A 21,521-nucleotide genomic window follows, 5' to 3' on the forward strand; every position below is an offset into this window, starting at 1 on the left:
TGCTCCATCTAAATCAGAACAAACAGCCCGGAGGGGACAAACCGCTGTTGTTTTGCACCCATCTAATCCTTCTCTCCATCATTCTCATCTCCTTCTTATGTCTGACAAGGCTCCTCACCATGAGTGGAGATCAACGAAACCCAAGAATGGTGAAACAACCACGGCGATCCAAAAGAGGATTTAACTCCAGTTTCTCCAGGCCTATTTTGGTGTCGCGTGTCAAGACTCGACAACTAAGAAAATGTCTGGCTGGACAGTCAAAACCTCTCACTGTCTCCTTCTGAGAAATTAGAGCGTGGATCTCTCCAGAATAAATGCCACTTCCTGGCGCAGCTGATGGCATGAAGAAAGGAAAGAGAAAGGAGGAGAAGGGAAGAGGAGCAAGGAGAAAGCGATTGGAGATGAAGAGAGATTAAGGATGTGAGAGGAGATCAGGTGGAGAAAGCAGCAGGGTGGCGGGAACAAATTAGGAAAACATGGAGAAGGATTACTGAACGACATATATAGCTATAAGAGAGGAGGTGATAAAGACTGGACAAGAAGGTACTGGAGATGAAGAGCAGAGACAAATGAGACAGAGTGGGAGAAGAAATACAGGAAGAACAAATGAGATAATTGGATGAAAGAGAAAGGAAGGTGAAGCATAAGAAGGAATGGGAGAGAAAAGGGATGTATAAAATTAGGAGAAAAGGAAGAGAAAAGAGGTGACTGAATAAAGGAGAAGATACTATATATGTTCTATCTATCTATCTATCTATCTATCTATCTATCTATCTATCTATCTATCTATCTATCTATCTATCTATCTATCTATCTATCTATCTATCTATCTATCTATATATATATATATATATATATATATATATATATAAAACACCCAGCACGCCCCTGCGGGCGGTTTATCCTTCAAGCTCGGGTCCTCTACCAGAGGCCTGGGAGCTTGAGGGTCCTGTGCAGTATCTTAGCTGTTCCCAGGACTGCGCTCTTCTGGACAGAGATCTCCGATGTTATTCCCGGGATCTGCTGGAGCCACTCGCCTAGCTTGGGAGTCACCGCACCTAGTGCTCCGATTACCACGGGGACCACCATTACCTTCACCCTCCACATCCTCTCGAGCTCTTCTCTGAGCCCTTGGTATTTCTCCAGCTTCTCGTGTTCCTTCTTCCTGATATTGCTGTCATTCGGAACCGCTACATCGATCACTACGGCCGTCTTCTTCTGTTTGTCTACCACCACTATGTCCGGTTGGTTAGCCACCACCATTTTGTCCGTCTGTATCTGGAAGTCCCACAGGATCTTAGCTCGGTCATTCTCCACCACCCTTGGGGGCATCTCCCATTTTGACCTCGGGACTTCTAGGTTATACTCGGCACAGATGTTCCTGTACACTATGCCGGCCACTTGGTTATGGCGTTCCATGTATGCCTTGCCTGCTAGCATCTTGCTAGCATCTTGGAGCAGAGGATCGCAAGTTCGATTCCTGCCTGGGGCGTCTGTAATCCAGTAAGGGTCCTAAGGCTAGACCCCTACAGGCCTACCGCAGACATGAGCGAGACAGATAAATATGAAGGCATGCCGGCTCGGACGTCACCCGGATCAACAAGGTCCGCGTCAGGTGTTGAGGAACCAGGGCACCCTGACGAAAAGTAGGCTACTGGAACAAGAAGGCATCAGTGGGCAAGTAACCCCGGCGGAAGAGGCTACATGAATAGGATGAGGGACATATATATATATATACAGACAAAAGGGAATAAGATAGAAAAGCAACAAGGATGCAATGATGAAAGAAAACTTTAACACAAACCCTTCCAGGACATTCATCCAATGCTTTTAGTTTATACAAAGACATGAGTGTTTTTGAACTTAGTGCCACAGTGCAAACTCCCACATCCCCAATTTGGACAGAATTTTGAAAATGGCAAACCGGCAATTCTTCCTGTTGACGTTTCTAGCAGAAAGACTCCTACCATTTGCAGCACTGTGCAATATTCTTGAACATGAACAAACTGTCTCACAGAACTTCACAACAGCAGACAAAAACAGTTGAGCCGAGCAAGATGCTGCAGAGAGAAATGTGAGGCATGTTTGTGAAGCAGGGCTCTGTGCATGGCCTCTGAAACGTCCCCACATGGAAGCTAGCAGACAAATATTTCTACATATTCTGTGACATTAAAAAACAATTATTACTTATTGCTTGGTTAGGTTTAACTAACAAATCTACTCAGTGAGAATTAGGAAAAGATCGTGGTTTGGGTTAAGGTGCCACTTTCAGTCAGAAAAGATTTACCATGAAATCAAGATGAGGAGGCTTGCACTGAGATCTCCAGCTGCCTTACGGGGATGATCTGGGTTCCAACACTTGAAAGCGAACAAGGATCGCACAGACCGTACAAACGGTCGGTAGTTTTGGTGCAGAGGGAAGGAGGAGGGGCACGGCAGGAAAAACAATGGAGATTAAAAGAGATTAGTGAAAGAAAAATGATGGAGGTGGTGGTGTGAAAAGAGCGCAAGAAGAGCCAAAAAGTGAGGCGAGGCAAAGACAATGAACAGAAGAGCAGGAGGAACTCAAACAAGAGGAAGGGCAGAGATGAGAGATTAAAAAAACAAGAAAAGGTAAGAAGATACAAGATGTGGAGAGGAACTATAAAGAGGAGAGGAAAGGAGATATAGAGGAGAGGAAACATGGAGATGAGAGGAAAAAGAACACACACACGCACACACACACACACACACACACACACACACACACACACACACATGGAGTTGCCACTTTGCCACAGCAGCATTTAAAGCTGTAATGACAGGCCAGAGAGTGATAAGAGACTCTGAGTGGAGAGGCCACTATAGCTGCTCTCCTCTCCCTGCTAACAACTGTAATTATCCAAACTCCACACTCACTACTATTGATCTCTCCCTCCTCCTCCCCCAGCCTGAGAATGTGTGTGCCTATGTCTCTCTCTCTCTCTCTGACAGGGTGACAGCAGAGTGCGTCTCTCTCAGCACAAGAGTTGTTCACACCTGCTGCCGGTAGCTGTGGAGAGCAGCGACAAGGACTTGGACAAATACGTGACAGCCGCGAAAACACAAATATTGGTGCAGCTCCGATGTTCCCCTTCATGGTGTGTGTTAAGTATGAGCAGTGTGTGTGTGTGTGTGTGTGTATTTGTTTGTGTGCACTCTCATGTCTCTCACACCTGGTTTGAAGAACATAGCTACAGCTCAACAACAATGTTGTGTGTATTGGTGTGTGTATGTTCATTTATTTAGAATGTACTCGCAAGGATAGAAAGCTTTGAAGTGGATAGTCCTTGCTTTTGAGTCTGCTTTTGTTTTAGTTGTTCATATTTCTTTATGTATAATAGTTTCCATACAAATAAAGGAGATCTTTCTGCTTCTACTGTAAGTTGTAGGATGAAGATTTGTTTTAATGTTACTGGACTACATAAGCAGGTATGTAAAAGCACTTGAACCGTATTCTCTTTTTTCATCCATGTGAGTCACAAAACTGTGGTCAAAATCATTTCAATCCAAATGCTTACGAGTTTTTCAACTTCTTTCGATAATATCACAAGACCATGTTTTGGAGGGGGCTCCTGTACAACAGTTTAAAAATTGCCCAAATGTATCTGTTCTAGCCAGAAAAGGTTGGTCTTGTTAAATCATGGTGATAATCCAAGCTAAGTGCTACTCCTGCAGACTTTTCAGTTTAATTGAATTCCGTTCGGTTTAAACTAAATAGTGCAAAATCACAACAACAGTCATCATAAGAAGCTTTATAATGTAAGGTAAAGATCCTACAACAATACAGAGAAAACCCCAACAATTACACAACCTCCTTTGACTAAGTGCTTGGGGACAGTGAGAAGGAAAAACTCCCTTTTAACAGGAAGAAAACTCTAGAACATGTGCAATGACCAGTTAGGGGTAAGGTGGAGGTGAGCCAGAGATTAATGATAACTAATAATTAAATGCAGAGTGGTGTATAAACACAGAGAGTGAAAAGAGATGAGTGAAGAAGAAAAAGGGAGTAAAAATCATCACAAGTAAAATATACAGTGGTGTGAAAAAATGCTTTCCCCCCTCAACGAAGTTAAGTTACCCCTTAGCGATAACTGGCCGTGAGTCTTTCGCAGTGCTGTGGAGGAATTTTTGCCCAATCATCTTTGCAGAATTGTTGTAATTCAGCGACGTTGGAGAGTTTTCGAGCACGAACTGCCTTTTTATGGTCATGCTTCCGATTTGATTCAAATCAGGATTTTGATTTGGCCACTTTTGTGTTTCTTAAACCAATCAGATGTGGACTAACGGATGTGTTTTGGATCACTGTCCTGCTGCAACACACAAATGTGCTTCAATTTGAGGTCAGAACAGATAGCTGGACATTCTCTTTCATGATGTTTTGGTAGACGGCACAATTCATGGTTCCATTTACCACAGCAAGTCTTCTAGGTCCTGAGGCAGCTAAACAGCCACAGACCATCACACTACGATCGCCATATTTTACTGTTGGCGTGATGTTCCGTTTCTCCAATGCTTTGTTACTTTTACATCAGATGTAATGGGACTTAAACCTCCCAACTGAGGCAAGTGAGGCCTGCAGTCCTTTGGATGTTGTTCTGGGGTCTTTGTCTGTGACCTCTTGGATGAGTCGTTGCAGTGCTCTTCGGATAATTTTGGTTGGCCAGTCACTGTTCCATGTTTTTGCCATTTGTGGATTTTGGCTCCACTTTCATTCTCATTTGTTCCTGAATTTCCTTGGATCGCGGCATGATGCCTGTCTTTTGAGGAGCTTTTTGTCTACTCCGCTTTGTCAGGCAGGCCCTATTTCAGTGATTTCTTTTTTGAGAACAGATGTGGCAATAATCCGGCCTGGCTGTGGCTAAAGAAATTCAACCCAGCTTCTACCTGCCCTTAGTTAATGTATAATATTATGACAATGTGATGTCATGTGCAAATTCCTTGAGAGTTGTCCACCATATTGGGTGACTGGTTGGAAGTTGTTCCTGGAGCTTGCTGGCTCTCGCTGGGTGAAATCAGTTGCAAAGAAGGCACTGCACCAAAAATCTCCCAGTGATTGCTTCGATTGCTATCAGATTGTCACTGTTACCTGTGGTTTTTCATGCTTGTCTTTAAAAACATGCTGACTGCAAGCTGAGCGGTACTAAAACTTTAAAAAGTGCAACAAAAACTGGAAATTGAGAACGTTTTTTTGCTTTAACTTGTTTGTAGTGGCAACTGAATATGGACATTGTCTGCACTTTGACACCTGTTCGTTAGCCTTGCTACTGGGCAGGAAAATGAAGGAAAAAGAAGATGGTACTCAGCCTCCCTGGGCTGAAAAGAGGTACAGGTTAGGTAGAAGAACAAGAGTAACTTGAAACTTCACCCAGCAAAAAGAAAAAGTAGTCCAAACTCAAACCAAAACAAGAATGGATCTTTGGAACTTGAGATGCTTCAAAAGCAGCCATCAGTTGGCATTATTTTTACTAAATCAATAAAGCCAATATCGCAGGTGAACTGCAGCCCTGAACATTTCTACACTGAGATGTGTGTGAGAATGCAATCATCAGATTCAGCTGCACTCAACATTAAATGCTCTTTAACCTTGTTAACAAAGTTATAAGCATGACTCTACTAGTGAAGCAGACTGCCATGGTGTCTGCTAAGGGTTTAAAAACTGTATAGTTTAGACATTACTCATGCAATGACCGCTGTCTGACCTTCCAGCTAGGAGCGAGAAAAAGTGTCAGGCAGCTAAACTTCTGATAATCATACTAAAGCTCCACCAACTTTGAAATGAGGCGATAACAAAATGCCTCCCTGACACTGACCAAAGATAAAGACGGTTATTTTTATTAGCACTTAAGGAGACATAGAGGGAAATTAAGCTGAGCGGCTTTTGTTAAAAACACTAACCTTGTCAAATTTTTCCACACAAGCTAAAATATAATCTGTTTCCAAGATTTCTTTTAAGCAGCTGGACTACCTACTGTGCTTTTTTTGTTTTTGTTTTTTACTTTAAAGTTTTATTAAATTTAAACGTGTTTTCTTTTTATTACAGTTTTACCTTTTGATTTTCTTCTAAGCACATTGCTTACTTATGGAAAAATACTTTGGTGCTGTTTGTTGAAAGCTTAAAAAAAAAACAAGGCTTTAATGTTGGTTTTTAATGAGGAGCCCTAACAACACAAGTCATTATTAAAGAAGATAAAGATGTGGAGAGCATGTTTGTAACAGCCACAAAGACCCGAAGAAGAAAAATAACGGAGTGAAACTGGAAATGTCAGGGCTTTAAGTGTCGAATCTAATCAGCTGAGCTGTCATTATAAAGGCAAGGTTAATAGCAGCTGACAGAATCACCTTCAGCAGACACCGAGATAAGAAAAGGTCTTTTTATTAGCACGCTGGAGCAGATACAAACACACACGTACACAGACATATATACATATAAAGTGTATATATTGTTGTGCGTATGTGAGCACATGTAAACACCGGGAGATCTCGTCTTGTAGCTCTATGTGGAACGTCAGATAGTGCCATTCAGCAGGGAGAAGGATTTACAAGTCACGTTGTGGCCTTGACACCCAGACAAAACCCCTCTTTTGTTCCCCCCATCACCTGGGCCAGATTTATGACGTCCAATTACAAGCAGGGATGCTAACAGTATTCCCCATTAGCCTATCAAATGCTTTAGTGGTTGTTCCTTCAAAAGGGTTATCTGGCTTTTCAGCAGGGGCGTAAGCAATTTATGGCCCCCCCAAGAAGATCTGAACAAAGACCTCCCTGGCTCTGCTTTTTGTTTTCCTGCGCCGCTCCCCAGGACAGGTAATTAACAGGGAAGGAGTTTGTGGTTAATTTGTGAGATAATTATCTAAATTAAACTGCCTTTCGTCGCACGGGGGCTCTATCGCTCTCTCGTACTTGCCCGCGTGCACGCGATCTCCTTCTATCACTTGATGAGGGTGGTCAGGGTATTGTGCGGCTGTAGAAACACAACCAGTAATGACATGTTCCTCTTTCTTTCCTTTTGTTTTCTTCTGCTTTGTTTTGCTTTTCTTTGTTTTTTAGTTAGGGAAGTAGTAAATGAAGAGGGTAAAAGAGCAAAGAGAGCGATATTGAGGAGCACAGAAAGAGAGGGAGATAATGGCAAGAATCAGTTTAGTTACAGACTTTACCAGATGACAAAGGAGAACAGTGCCATTAACACACACAGACTATAATTTGATCTGCTGCAGCTGTTATTTATCAGGTAGCTCTGAATAGCAGTGCTCATCAGCGAGTCTCACTGTGTGCATCTCGGGAAAAGCTGGCTCAGGAGATCAGATTACTGAGGCAAGATCTGGAGTGGAAATCCAAATTTAGTCTGCAGGAGCAACATCCAGCAGTGATTCAAGTGGGTTCCTTGAAGCAGAGATTCCCACAGATTTGTAGCACCTGATAACGATCCTGCTAAAGACCACTGGGCAAAAATATAGTTAACGCTCCGCAACCATCTTTTAGGTATAGAACTTCCTCATCCCTTCAGATACGTCTTATTTTGTTGACCTTAACATGCATGGCAACAAGAGTGAACCCAAACGTGCAGAAAGTTCCCACATGTCCTACATTAGTTTGCCTTTAGCTAGGTAGGCTACCAAGGTATATTTTGTAACTTAATTACCACAACCTGCAACCTTGGGTTAATTGGCTTAGGCACCTGTGATGCTGGAGTTGGACTTACTGCTGGAGATCCAGCTAATTACCCAAATGAAAGAGTAATTTATTGCATGTGTACACATGTGAATCTAATTCTGTGGGAAACATTAAAACAACAACCTTTTTGTGTCTCTTTGTCATTGTTTGACTTGCCAGGAATAAATGTTAACCACCACCTCAAAGAAAAAGACTAGGATAGGCCTGCATTGAGCAGACCGGTTCAGTAATACATCTGTGCCCATACATCCCGATAAAGTATACTGACCCATTTATATACAGATGTTTCACTTATTTGTCTATATACTCTATTTGACCTAGTCCAATCCTAATCATTTGCACAACTTTCTAATATTTACATTGCAATATTTTTAAATTGTTTATGTATTTATGTATTTGTCTTCTATCAATTAAAATTCACAAATGGGAAAATATCATATGATTAGATGAAAGACAGCCAGGTCTACAAAGCATAATTGTAAGACTTTCCTACCAACCTGGAACTTTGACCAATGCCTTTGAAAAGAAGCAGGTGAATATGTGAAATCAGCACAGAGTCACAGTGACATGCTGTTAACTTTTACTGTTACAACAAGCTGCAGCAAAAAAAGTGTCTGAATCCACATTTAAATATCATGATAAAATTACAGCAGTCACTTGATGCAAATCAGAAAGAAGAAAAAATACTTTTGATATTAGGTGAATAGCCTTTAAAAGCCTTATATGCAATCTAGACTACAGTGGAGCTGCTAAAACGTTAATTGTTTATTGGAAGAACTGTTGAATTTTAAGCTCTTCTGATTGCACATTCAAAAGTCTTTTTTAAGTGTTGTATGCCCACCACAAATGCTTCTCAAATTGGTGGGAAAAAAACGTCAGCACTCTGAAAAGCCAAGTATGGAGTAGGCAGTAAAAAGGACTGAATAGTCAACTTTAAAAACCTCAAAAATCAGTGAGGAGGGGAAAAGGCAGAAGAAAAGAAAGTACACAGCCACAGCTTGACAAACAAGGAACACACGCAAGTCTTAATACTGCAAGTATGCTAGCTACAGTCGGTTGCTGTAAAGAAATAACTTTAGGATTTAGCATAAGTGGATGTATGACTCTATGTGGTAGCAGCTGGGAGTTCAGGGTGAACGGATCGTATCCCCATGTCGGTGACAACATGGGCTTCAATCTAAAGTCTTAAATCAAACTCCTGGCCTCCAGCAGAAAAAGTTTTTCCTGAGAAAATTTCATTAGAATTAGCCATTTTTCATGCTGCTTTTCAAATTCGATACATCATAATTTGCATAAAAATGTGCCCGCATGGAAACCCAGCTAGCGCGGCTGTGTCTGTCTTACTCTCTCTGTCCTCATCCATCCCTCCTCACTTCCCCTCTCTCTCTGTACTGTATGAAGGAGGGATGATCGCTCCCTGTCACATCTGTTGGCACGTTGCCATCAAGCCTTGACAGGAAAATAACACTCTTCAGGGAAAATAATACACTCGTTCTGCCGTCGGCGCTCCCAGACACATGCCTCGCTGAGTGTGTGTGCGCGCGTGCGCCTAAAAGCCCTCGCTGTTGCTGTCAACCTGAGCACAAAGGATCACTTTATATGATTAGTATGCATCTCTGAAAAACATACTGAACAAAAAGCCCTGCCCCGAATGCTGCTCCACGCCAATTAATGGATTAAGAAATTATTTTGAGGCGAGGCTTGTTGTGAGACAGCTATGATACGTGGCTGGAGAGGCATTTCTCTTGTGGTTATTGCCAGCTATAAGGCCCGAAAGCTTTTTGATCATACAGCAGCAACATATACAACAAGATATTTGTCTTTGCTGAGTGACAAGGCCCATAAGACATCCCTCTGCTCTATTTAAAGCAAAGAAAAAGAGCTCGGTCCCTCTGAAAAGGTTCACATAAAACACTCTCTGGCAGCCATATCGGAGACTCTCGAGCAGCAGTGCTGGGGCCAATTCACTGTGTAGATTCAAACCGACAACCTTCCAGATCACTTCAGGCTGTGCTGTCCGCCACGCACAATCAGCGCTGCGCGGTTCAGAGGACAAAAGCCACTATGACACGGCAGTTAACCCAAGCCTGACAGAGCCCTGGACCCCAATTTAACCCTCTGCTCTCCCAGCTCTCAGCCCTGTGTTAAGAGCTGCATTTATGGGTTTTTGGAAAAGGTGAAAATAGAGATTGAAATCGACTTGGCCCCCGAGAATGACATTTGATTTCTTACTTAGTGGTGCTCTGGTTTAGGAGTGCATGGGAGTGTGTCTGTGTGTGTATTACATGGGGGAGGTGGGGTGGTTGCTTTAACCCTATTCATGCCTGTACAATGACGTGTTTTTATTTTTTATTTTTACATTAGGAAATATAATAAGTTTCTGACTGTTCCTAACAGCCCCACTGACTGTATAACCAACGGCTTTTGGAACAGAAGGGTCTTTTGTGGAAATATGGCTGATGTTAAAAATGTATTTTGCGATTGCTGTTTGCTAATATGCTGCTGAGGGACTATTCTTCTGGTCAGGCTTCTCTAAAAGGCAAAAATGCTCAAAAGTGGCTCTTAACATTCTCCAGAGGCCAAGGTAATGTTTCCCTGTGTTTACCCAAAATGTTCAGGGTTTTTTTATTGTTGTTTTTTTTTTTTTTGTAAATTTTCCCCGCGACCCTCAAAAGGATAAATGGATGAAATTGTCAGGCAGCACAGAGGCATGGTGGTTAGCACTGTCGCTGAAGGTCCTGAGTTCAATTCCACCATCAGGCCGGGGTCTTTCTGTGTGGAGTTTGCATGTTCTCCCCGTGTTTGCGTGGGTTCCATCCAGGTACTCCGGCTTCCTCTCACCTTCCAAAAACATGCAGTTTGTGGGGATAGGTTAATTGATTAATCCAAATTGCCCATAGGTGTGAATGTGAGTGCAAATGGATGTCTGTCTCTGTGTGTTAGCCCTGCAACAGACTGGTGACCTGTCCAGGGTGAACTCCGCCTCTCGCCCTATGACAGCTGGGATAGGCTCCAGCGCCCCCCGCGACCCTGAAATGAATAACCGGAAACGGATGGATGGACCATCAACCACCTGAAATTGTCCAGTTTAGAGCAATTATCTCAACCAACTAATATAATCATTTAGTTAGAAGCTAACTAATATTGGTCAATAAAATTGCTAAGTTCTGGTACTACCTATGGAAAACTTGTGTTATTGAAGTTTTTCAAAGTATGAGGACTGATACAGTCTGCATTAGGAGCCAAATGCACATGACTGAATCAGGAGATTCAAGTTTAGTGATAGATTGAGTTTTAGAATTCATCTCGAATAAGATTTGATTGCTTTGTAGCTAGCGCTGGTCAGGTTAGTGTTAGCCACCTTGAATGAAGTAACAGCATCTTTTAAAGTCACTGGTAGTCACTTCAACTGCTTACCACAAAGTGATGTTACACATTAGTAACAGTGTTGTTTTTTGTTTTGTTCTTTGCCTGGCATTCCCACAACAGCACACATTTTACAGGCATTTCTTAAAACACCCGATAGACACTACTTAACTTTCATTATTGTACAAGTTGTAATAACAGCTTGTACTTTATCTGCAAGCATGTGCATAAAACTAATTTCATTTTGAGAGTTTTTATGTTAAAAAGATCTTGTCACTCTGAAGCCTGAATTTCAAAATCTACAACTTTTTTAAAGTGGTTTAGCGTATCAAAAAAGTCATAGTGGGGAGTGCTGGTTCGAAAAGATGGATCCCCATTTTGATTGCAAAACATGTCTCCTCTATGAAAGTAAGCAGCGTGAAAAAAATAGGACACGTCACACTAAACATTCCCCTCCAGCATGTTTGGATACCAGCATCACTCCAGCCCCTGTGCTGCCTACTTTCCTGCCCTGTGCACTCACTAGCAAAGCTAAAAATACATTTGCTCATGTAATTAGAAATATATTGAAAAGACTTTCTAATGGTGTAAGTACCCAATGTGATACACGGTTTAAAAAAAGAAAAAAAAGAGGAAAAAAAAGAGGAGCGTGTAGCGTTACATCAGCCCGCTGATTGGTATCCTGTCCATTATAGACCCTGAAAAGAGCTCAATTCTCAACAACATGGAAAATGGCAGTCCATTTTCCTCCACTAATTCAAACAACATAGCTCCTCTAAAATCAATGTAATTGGCCCAGCCATTTACTTAGACTGAATATCTTGTGTAATGCTCGGAGTAGAGTGATGATGGCGGTGTAGTTCCTTCATCGTGTAGGGGTATAAGTAGGGCGCGGTGGGGGGGACACCAGCATGGATGATTGGGGAGTCTATTTAAATATATACACAGGCAGATTTGCATTTATGATGCTTGTCAACAGTTCACACAGCAGCTTTAATCCCACGTTGTTTTTTTTAGATTTATAGTATAAGTGTGGCTACGTTTCACTGATAAAAAGCCAAGCATAAAAAAAATCTTGCTTAGGTAGTTTCTAAGAGTGTCATTTGTCATTTACTTCCCCGTGATTCAAATATCAAATCAGCCTAAACTGATGGGACCCACCTTGCAGTTTCCCCTTATATGATGGCAGCACAAATTAGGTCTCAGACAGTAATAACAATGGATCAACAGAGAACAGCGCATGTTTTGGGGAAGACGGGATCACAGCAATGATAGAGGGGAGAGTAATAGAACCAGGAAATACTTATTATTCCTAAAAATGTGGATTCAAAAATGAAGCCAACTGTGCTGCTTGAGAGTGTGTTGCCCCTGCAGTGAATGTAATGGGACAGGAAGACAAAGCTGTGCTGATATACACCCCAAACTACAGGAACAACACACAACCAACAGCAAAATCACCTGGGCCAAGTCTAAGCCATAAACTGTATGCAAAAGATGGATGTGACCAATGTGCCATCACTCATTTGCTCGTGGAGTCTGTTTTGGGTACCTTCAAGTTACCATTTTGGATTTTAAAAACCTGGATCTCAAAAATGAGGGTTGGATCTGAGTGAGAACGCAAAGACACAACAACTTATACATTACACTTTGCCTAACCCATACACTCGTTCATTATCTATTTTACTCTAACTCGGACCATAACTTTTTCAAAATGAACATAACTATTTATTGAAAAAGACATCAAACTACCTCCCGAGAAATAAAATCACCAGGAAAATGTGTACTCAAGTAGTAAATAAACTCAGAAGTAAGGTAATTCCCCCCAATAAACTTAATATAAAGAAATGGCCTTAAGAGTCAGAGTCGCCACCTACTGGCTATTAGAAAGACTGCAAGTTTAGGGCACTTTAGCGCTACCCTCACATACCCCAACTGTAAGGCAGAAATTAAAGTTTCCTGTTGGTTTTTTTGTTTGTTTGTTTAAGTTATGAAGACCCTGGTGTTTGACTCTCTTTCCAGCTCTGAACACAATTTGCCGCTCGCCTCATTGGGGTGTGAAAACCACAAAACCACAATGCACTTACTGTGACAGTGTTTGCAGACACATGCTGGTTATATGGTTTCAGCAGGGCAGTAATCAACATCAGGTAAGCACTGGCCATGTGGGCATGAATGACAAGAGCTTGGTTTTCTCCTCACAAGTCTGCACTTTGAGATTCAGTTTTAGAAACACCAAAATAATTCCACAAAAAGTGCCCCTTTTTCAGGTTAACTGAAACGTTGACATTTATTAGGCTAGACGGGCTTTTGGATTATGATAATACAATTTTTTAGACTGACCAACAGTACACTTGGGTCTGCAGTTATTTAACTGTCTCTTCTGAATCTGATCATCTTCACCAAACAGCAATATTAATTTACAAGATTTACTAGAAAATAAAATCCATTTCATAGTATTAAGATAAACAATTAGAAAAATTTTAAGTTGAGGAATGCATAACTTCCTGCTGCCCTTTTTCCTAATTGAATCAGGTGATCACCATTACACTTTCAGCTTTCAGCAGTCAGGATTTTTACCCAATATTTTGTTTTCTTCACAATGCAGCACAAATGTGTCTTTCGGTTAATTTAAAATATTAAGACCAAATATTAAGACAAATAACTGAAAGTAGCTGCAAGCTCCACGCAGTAGCACCATGAACGTACCCCCCTCTTTCTTATAAAAGCAACAGCTGTTTTTGTTCTATTGTAAAAAAAGAAGAAAGATAAGGAGAAAGAAACTGCTTGTTCTCTGGATTTTTGGAAAGACTGGGTTTAGGAAACGTGTGTCTGTTTGTATTTGTATTTTTATGTAAAATGTACTTGAACCCAGGCTATATTTGTTGATGCATTAGAGGCGGAGAGGCGGTCGCTCTGTGCTGGAGGCCCTCTCACCAGGATCTGTTTGTCAGCTCCCATGTTTACTGCGTCGAGAATGAATGCATTCGGATATCCATCACATTAGCACGGTTTGATAGCAGGCTGGCACTTTGAGGCAATTCAGTCCACAGGAAGACTCTCGTATCCCACTGGTCCCTGCTTTTTCTGCAAATGGTTTGGAAAGCTTCACACCACTTATATTTCACAGGTTTCTTTTTTAAAATCAATTTCAGTGTAGTTGTTGCTGGTAGATTTTGGCTGTTTTATTGAATTCTGCAGTAAAGTTATTTATTTTGGCTTCATTTCTATAGCTCTCACCTCCTTTTTTTAGTGAAATACCTACTCGAGTTTGCAGACTGTTTCTAAACTTATGTTTAAATGTTGACACAGAGCAAATCTCTCCTCATTTTCAACTGCAACCAGACATTTTTACATTGGCCATTCATGCATGCCTTCTATAGCCTTTATTCTGTGAGATTTGCAAATGAAAATAACTAAAAAGAAAAAGTAGAAATGGCAAAACATCAAATGTAAAATTAGAGGACAAAGGACATCACCAATAAGATGTTGTCATAAAATCATTTTTATCAAAGATGTTAAAATGATAGTGGTTTGAACTGCCAATACACCATTAGCCAGCAGCCACGACCAAAGACTCACCGGCCATCAACCAGGGCACGCTAAGAGCTGGAGGTCTGACATCATTAAAGACGGCAAACAGATTAGACTGAGAAGATCCAACACTTCTACAGTCTTACTGTAAACTGTACATTCTGTGGTCAGACCTATTTGCCCGTTGCTACTTGGGATCTATATATATGACAAAGCTTTTAAAACTCATTTCAGAGCAAAAAATCTTAGATTTGGACCAGAGTTCAGAAACAACCAGTACAAAACTATAAGACGAGCAACTCGAATACCTAACCTGAATTCAGACTTGAAGACAAAAAATAGAAGCGGCAAAAATTTAAAAGCCTCCTCTGAATGTGTCTTTGTTGTTTGGAGAATTGTAAAGCAAAATGAGCATGACTGAGAACATATATAATAAATATATATAAATATGTAAAAATACATTTAAAATTACTGTCTGTAAAATAGTTTTCCACCTTAAATTCAACATATTTTTGTGGCATTTTCAGCTATAGAAAGAAATCATAATATTTTAAAGTAAAACCAAGAACAAGCTAACTGTGTGCACAATCAGAGCTTTAGATGTGCTTTAAATGCATTCTGTGTGTTTAATGTAGTGGTGGACATTCAGCACTTGTGTAATCATGGAAAGTAACTATGAAATATAAAGTTACAACTATATAATTGTTTAAAATAGTGTTTGGAAATGTTTTCAAAATGTCTATACTATTAATATAGTAGAATGACGAGTCAGTCACCAAAGAAATAAACAGATTATATTTTAAAAAGAAATGTGTGTTGTGATACGAGTGCTGGTCACCTTGTATTTCTCCTATAAGCAGCGATAACCATCGGCTGACCATGACGTCCTGCTTTCAGCACTCCCCACAAGCCCAACAGGACTGGGGAGGAACTGTAAAGTTTGACTTTGGGCCTACAGGTCAAACCTGGGATTAAAGGAGCCCACATGCTTCAGTTCAAGAGTGCAGATTTTTTTAAAGACAGCTAAAATCAATAAATTGTGTTTAAATATTTTATTTGGATTTACATTATATGAGTATATTTATGTTATTAGAGTCTTTTTTTTTTCTTTTACAACATTTGAGGGAGTATTGTCTTAATTTCATTATGCTTGTTGATGACAATAAAGACTTATGAACTAATTAGCTCAACAGACCTTCCTGATATTTGGAGACACTTACAGTTTTAACCCAACCTGTTTAAATTCTGTGCACAAGGATAAAAATGACAAATATAAACAAATTAATTACATCAGACTTATCAGCTATGGCACATCTAAACAGATAAGTTCTTTCACAGAAAGTTTGTGTTTAGTTTTACACATCAGACTTCCTGCAGCATTTAGAGTCAAACCACCTGTTGTTTTTCTCCAGTCTTCGTACTCAGTTAACCCCGGTCTCAGCGAGGAGTGAACAACAGTTTCACAATCCAGTCACATCTGAGAACTGAAGCTAATGGCGCAGCAACAGGTCGAGGCTCCGAGCTCACATAATGGCAGGCTTTATTCCACTCAAGCTCGTTTGGCCATTATGGTACAGTTAGTCTAAATAACAGCTGAAGAAATGGCATAATGCGCACATAGTGAGGAGAAGTGATATTTCCTACCCACCTATTCATATTTTAATCTCCGAGCCTCTGGAAAAAAACAGGCGCAATGAAAGGTTCTCCTGTGTATGAGCAGAAACTGTGGATTAATATTTTACAGTGTTTTAATGAACTAAAATTGCAGATTTTAAATAAATAAATAATCTAAATTATTCTCACACTGTGGTTGAGCTGCGCAGCCTGTGGTGATGTGACCATTTCTCTGTTCTAGCTCTAATCTGATGCACTTGAATCTTAAATGGAGACATTTGGAGGCCATGCTAAAAAGGTCTACCTCAAACTGAACCGAAACTGCATGTTTAATGAGACTGTGATGCTAATTTTGTGGGGTATTTCATTTCTTATTTGGAAAATTAAAATGTCATCTTCTGTGTTTTCAGTTTAATCACAGGGGTCAGTCCTTTCTCCCCAGAATATAAAAATGTTTTCATTATAAAAAAGCAAATATTAAACAAACACTATTGTAATGTGATGCCTTGTACTGCTATGAAGAGATGGCATTCTCTCAAATTAAGCTGTCTCTTAGCTGAACTTTGACTTACAGTGTGACAAACTTTATTGGATTTTACAGTCGTTTTTCACACTGCACAGCCTGTTAGAGGCACAACAACCAGCTATGAATACCAATTCAGAAGGCTTTCATTTTTCTTCTCTTGGTCAGTTAACATTATAGTTATATATAGTATTATAGAGTTTAGTACACACAAGCAGCTCGGGTTAACACAACTTCAGAGGCCTGTTGGTGGTTTCAATGAGCAGTTTTGAGGCGGATGTCAAGCTCCCTCTAGTGGAGGGTGTCTACCCTCTTCATCGTAGCAATAAAGAATCTATATTGAGCTTTTCTCTCAGACGCTCAGTGCAACAGGTCCTTATTCCTATATGTTACATATGCTACATGTACCAAACAGAGTGCAAAACTCTTGTTACTGGGCTATATAAATAACAAAAATGGCATTTTAATCTGTGCTGTGCCACTGTTGTGAGAAAAATCAATTAAACTAAATGCAAATATTGGTGTTTTAGCTTAGCATGGGAAACAGATATATCTATACTTCAGAGAAAGAAAGTCAAGTTTAAATGTTCAGCTCATACACAACTTTAACAAGAGCCAGAAAAAGATGCAGTGATCGTATACTTGAATAACCTAAAGATGATTTTCCATTTATATCAACATTTCCACATTTTTAACACCATTTTCAGACTTATTATGATGTCTTATGATAGTATTCTGACCTAAATGAGTTCAAAACACTGGTAATTTTGACAGGAATGTGTATTGTAAATGACTGTTAAGCTAACAAAATTCATGAAGAAATAATTCTATAGAGGTTATTGGTGGTAATTATATGTCTTTATGGTTAAATTTGTTGTCTTAGTTCACCATAATGAGCAATTAGCGGCTTTTTCCTCTTAAAGAAAAAAGCATTTAAAAAAGGACACTGGCATGCTGCTAGTTTAATTGTTCAAATCAGGCTCTGTCAGATAAAATAAAACATGCTCACAAACTGAAACGTTTAAGCTGATAGCTCTGATAAAACTGAATGTCTAACTCTGTAGAATAACTTAAAACTGTAAAACTGCAGTTACCTGCCAAAAGGAGTAAGTCTGTCCAGCATGAGTGTGCCGACACTGTCTTCCTGTTTGTTAGACTGTGCTGCCATCTAGTGATCTGATCAAGGTTCACACCATCTGTCAACTCAAACAGAGCAATCTAATCTCACCAGTCTGTTCTCTTCCAGCTTTTGTTAAAAAATTCCTTTAATAATTGTGTTTTAGATTTAGATCAACTTTAAATATACTGCACTCATTTCATTTCCTGTTTGTCCTATTTGATGGCAAATTGATCTCTTCTGGGTAAAATTCCACTGGATGCATCTGCACTTTAAATCATCTAAAACATCCTAAGCATTAGAAAACTGTCTGAAGTCATGCAATACAAGATCAAACGATGTTCCTTCTTTGAAAAAGAACCACTCGTCATCATCTGTGCAAAGGATCACTTTAAAGATAAAACACAGGAAGTGGTGCACTTTAACCTTCTGGTGTGTTTGACCTGAAGCGTCTTGTCATGACGAACATGATTCAGTATGGTTCATCTTCACATACACTGGAAATCCAAACACCAGCAGCCACCAATATGAGACTGTTTCACTGACAGGAAGTCCAGTTTAGAAAAAGTAATAAACAATAATTGAAATACAGTAAATCATATCAGATCTGTGTACACTTAAATATACGAGGTCTTTAATGCTGCGCTCTGTTATGACTAATGTTGATCTGTAATTAAAGAGAAACCAGGAAGCCTCAGCAATCACAAGAACCAATGTTTCAAAATATGCTTAATGAAGCAGTGATGTCATTTTGAACAGTTAAATTCATCCTGAAGGTTTTAGCCTCAGCCTGGCACTTAAATCTGAAACTTTTTACAAAGTTTGTATTAAAACAAAATAATATGCTGTATAATTTGTTGTTGTTTATATAATTGGTTACATTGAATATCAGAAACACCCTTTTTTTAGAGTCAGTTTTTGAAGTTCTTTCCTCTTTTACACTTGTGGCCTGAACAGCTTGATGCTGGCTATCCAGCAAAGTGAGAAACTTTTAACATTCAAATGCTTTACAGCAGCAGCAGGATTGAAAGACTGTGTAGCTACATTGCACAAAAGTGCAAAACAACCATACAGTAAATTTGCATCATTAAAATAAAATGAAATTCACACTTCATTTGAACACTACACTAACGATAAACCATTATTAACGGACTAATAACAACTTTCATGCAGGCCAGGACAGATTTGCTTCCAGGATACTCAGAATCAAAACAACTATATTAACCATCAGTTTTATGAATGCAATCATCTACACTCTGTGTAATATGAATATGGTTCATAAACAATTCAGAGTGTTCATTCTAATTTAAACATTTCACCAACACACGCATGAACATCTGTATGTCAACACTGCTATAGCTCTGATGTCTGCAAAGTCTCCTGATATAATCAGATTCAAAAGTAGCCACAGAAAGCTTTTAATGTGAAAGGTTGGTACCAGGAAGGATCCAGCATGAAGAAAAGCAGGTAAATAATAATGGAGAAAATGATTCTTTGTTGGGATACTGTTAGTTGCTTCACCTAAAGCAGTCACTCTGATTTGTTCACCATGTTGAGTTCGTGTTGAGTTCTTGTTAGTACCAATAGTGCCGATAAGTCATGTGACTAAATACAAGATCTCTTGTTCAGTCACGATTAAGATGCAACCTATCTGAGTCTGTTCTGTCCTTATTTTGCTGCAGGGGAACATGTTCGATCCTTAGTTTCAAGGATCCCCTTAAAAACTTTTATGAACATCATATAACTTTAGAGTGAGCGAACACACAGCTGTGAACAGATCAGTTCTGTCTGATGCATCTGAACTGCTTTATAAGTGCACATGTTTAATAAAGGTCTGCCTTTGCTCTCTCTGTGTGCTTTGCTTATTCATGGCTATGTGCTACACTTGCAACACAAAAAATGTTGTGACTGTAATATAGCAATGATTTTTAACTAGCTTCACAAACACACAGACATGGATGCATCAGGAAAACCTAAATCTGTTTCCCAAAATAGGATGATGAATGTTTTATTTAGTGAACTTTAAGGCCATTACTAATTAAACAGTATGTAATAAAGTGAACCAATGAAGGAATGAATCATCTTATTTCTTAGCTTAGATTTACACAGGGACTACACAGACAGAGAAGCCAAACATGGACAGAGTAAGAATAATTGGAACAACCGACCAGAATGTCGCAGCTTTGTATGAGGATAATCAGACAGCTTTAAGCTTGTATACAGTGGGTAAAGCAAAGAATATGAAGCTTTTCTTATCCTGCTTTTGGTGTCATCTTTAATGTCAGCTGTGATAACCTGTTTCATGGGCAGAAACCAGCTTAATTATGTTTTCTATCAAATTCATTCTGATCATAAATATGGGTTGTTGTTGTTTTTTTTGTTTTGTTTTTTAAGCTTGGGCTGTTGCTTAACAACTTAACAACTAACAGAAACATCAAGAAAAACACTGAAATATTCCTTCCGTGTGCAACAAGACTTAAAAAAAACATTCGATTCCAAACAAACAAAATATGCAAAAGCAGCACTTGCAACAGATCTTTTGTCAAAAAGTTTGGTCCCGATTTTAAACTGTACCTTATTTCTTGGATGTCTTCACTGTAACACAGCAGGTGGATTTCCATGCAGGAGCAGATGATGATGTCACTGTTCCCTCTCTGTTAAAGGGTTAAACGTTCAGATAAATTATTCTCCAAGCACTGAAGTCCTAGTCTTTTGAAGTTGTATAATTGCCATTTTGTTAGTTTTTAAGCAAAGAGACGCGTTTTTGCTCATTGGTACATCGCTGTGGTCCTGCCATACTGCTGATGCTGAGGTTTGTCATCACCCCTCAACCTGCACCTCCTTGTCTTCTTTTTATTTTGCTTAAAGTCTTCCAACTTTCAGCAGATTTAACAAATTTAGCAACCAGAGAGGTGAAAAAATTGCAAATCCACTTTTAATTTAATGAAGAAGAAAAACCTTCCTCAAATTGGCAAGTAGGCTGTGCTCAGAGAAAAGTAATCCTTCCACACCTGTTGCCTGGCCAAGAAAACCCCAGTCAAGCTAATGTTTTTCTAGCAACAAGTCAAAGAAGAGCAAGCCCCAACACCGTCATTTCTCCAACAGAGACAGCAGAGAAACGGGGTAAAGGATGGAGAGAGGAGGCGAGCATCCTGTCGTCTCTCAGCCAGGAGGATGAATGGAAAGCCTGCCTCTCTGCCTCCCTTTATATTCTCTTTCTCTCTTCCCCTGCTGCCTCACTTTGGCTTTTACCCTGGCTTCAGTATATGTGTGTGTGTGTGTGTAGGGAGAGAGAGAGAGAGACCTCTTTCAGAGCAGCAGGAATATATTATAACCCAAACAAAAGGAGTCGGCTTATTGTTTATGAATTACCAGCCTTCCAAGCCAACAAAGGCCCCTATTTTCATAGAAAACTCCATTTTCATTTCAGCTCCATTTGATTACCAGAGCAAAGAAAAATAAAAAGGCCTCTCCGGTCGCAGCGTCCCAAAGGGATTCATTCCTCCTTCTCTCGCTCATTCAACTCCACTGAAAAGGTTTCTTTATTGCTTTCTTTTCAGGATCGACGTCAAATGGGCTTTTAGGAGTAAACCAATGACAAAAATTATTGCTGGGCTATTTTGTACAATAACAGGGCCGGGGGAAGAGAGGAGTCCTGTGTTGTCTTTGTCATCTTTC

At 39.9% G+C, this 21,521-nt stretch overlaps 1 long non-coding RNA gene across 1 annotated transcript in view; it reads right to left on the reverse strand.

Moving 5' to 3' along the window:
• Positions 1-20,967, reverse strand: part of LOC146642597 (uncharacterized) — a 104,911-nt gene extending 83,944 nt beyond the window's left edge. Inside the window, exon 1 of the long non-coding RNA XR_014909528.1 lies at positions 20,418-20,967. This is a non-coding gene — a long non-coding RNA (uncharacterized LOC146642597). The remainder of the gene's footprint in view (positions 1-20,417) is intronic.
• Between the last annotated feature and the right edge of the window lie 554 nt (positions 20,968-21,521).

The sequence above is a fragment of the Rhamphochromis longiceps genome, linkage group LG23, assembly GCF_057381845.1.
Source record: "Rhamphochromis longiceps isolate RC_006_pf linkage group LG23, R_longiceps_female_GT1.1, whole genome shotgun sequence".
NCBI classification, from domain to species: domain Eukaryota; kingdom Metazoa; phylum Chordata; class Actinopteri; order Cichliformes; family Cichlidae; genus Rhamphochromis; species Rhamphochromis longiceps.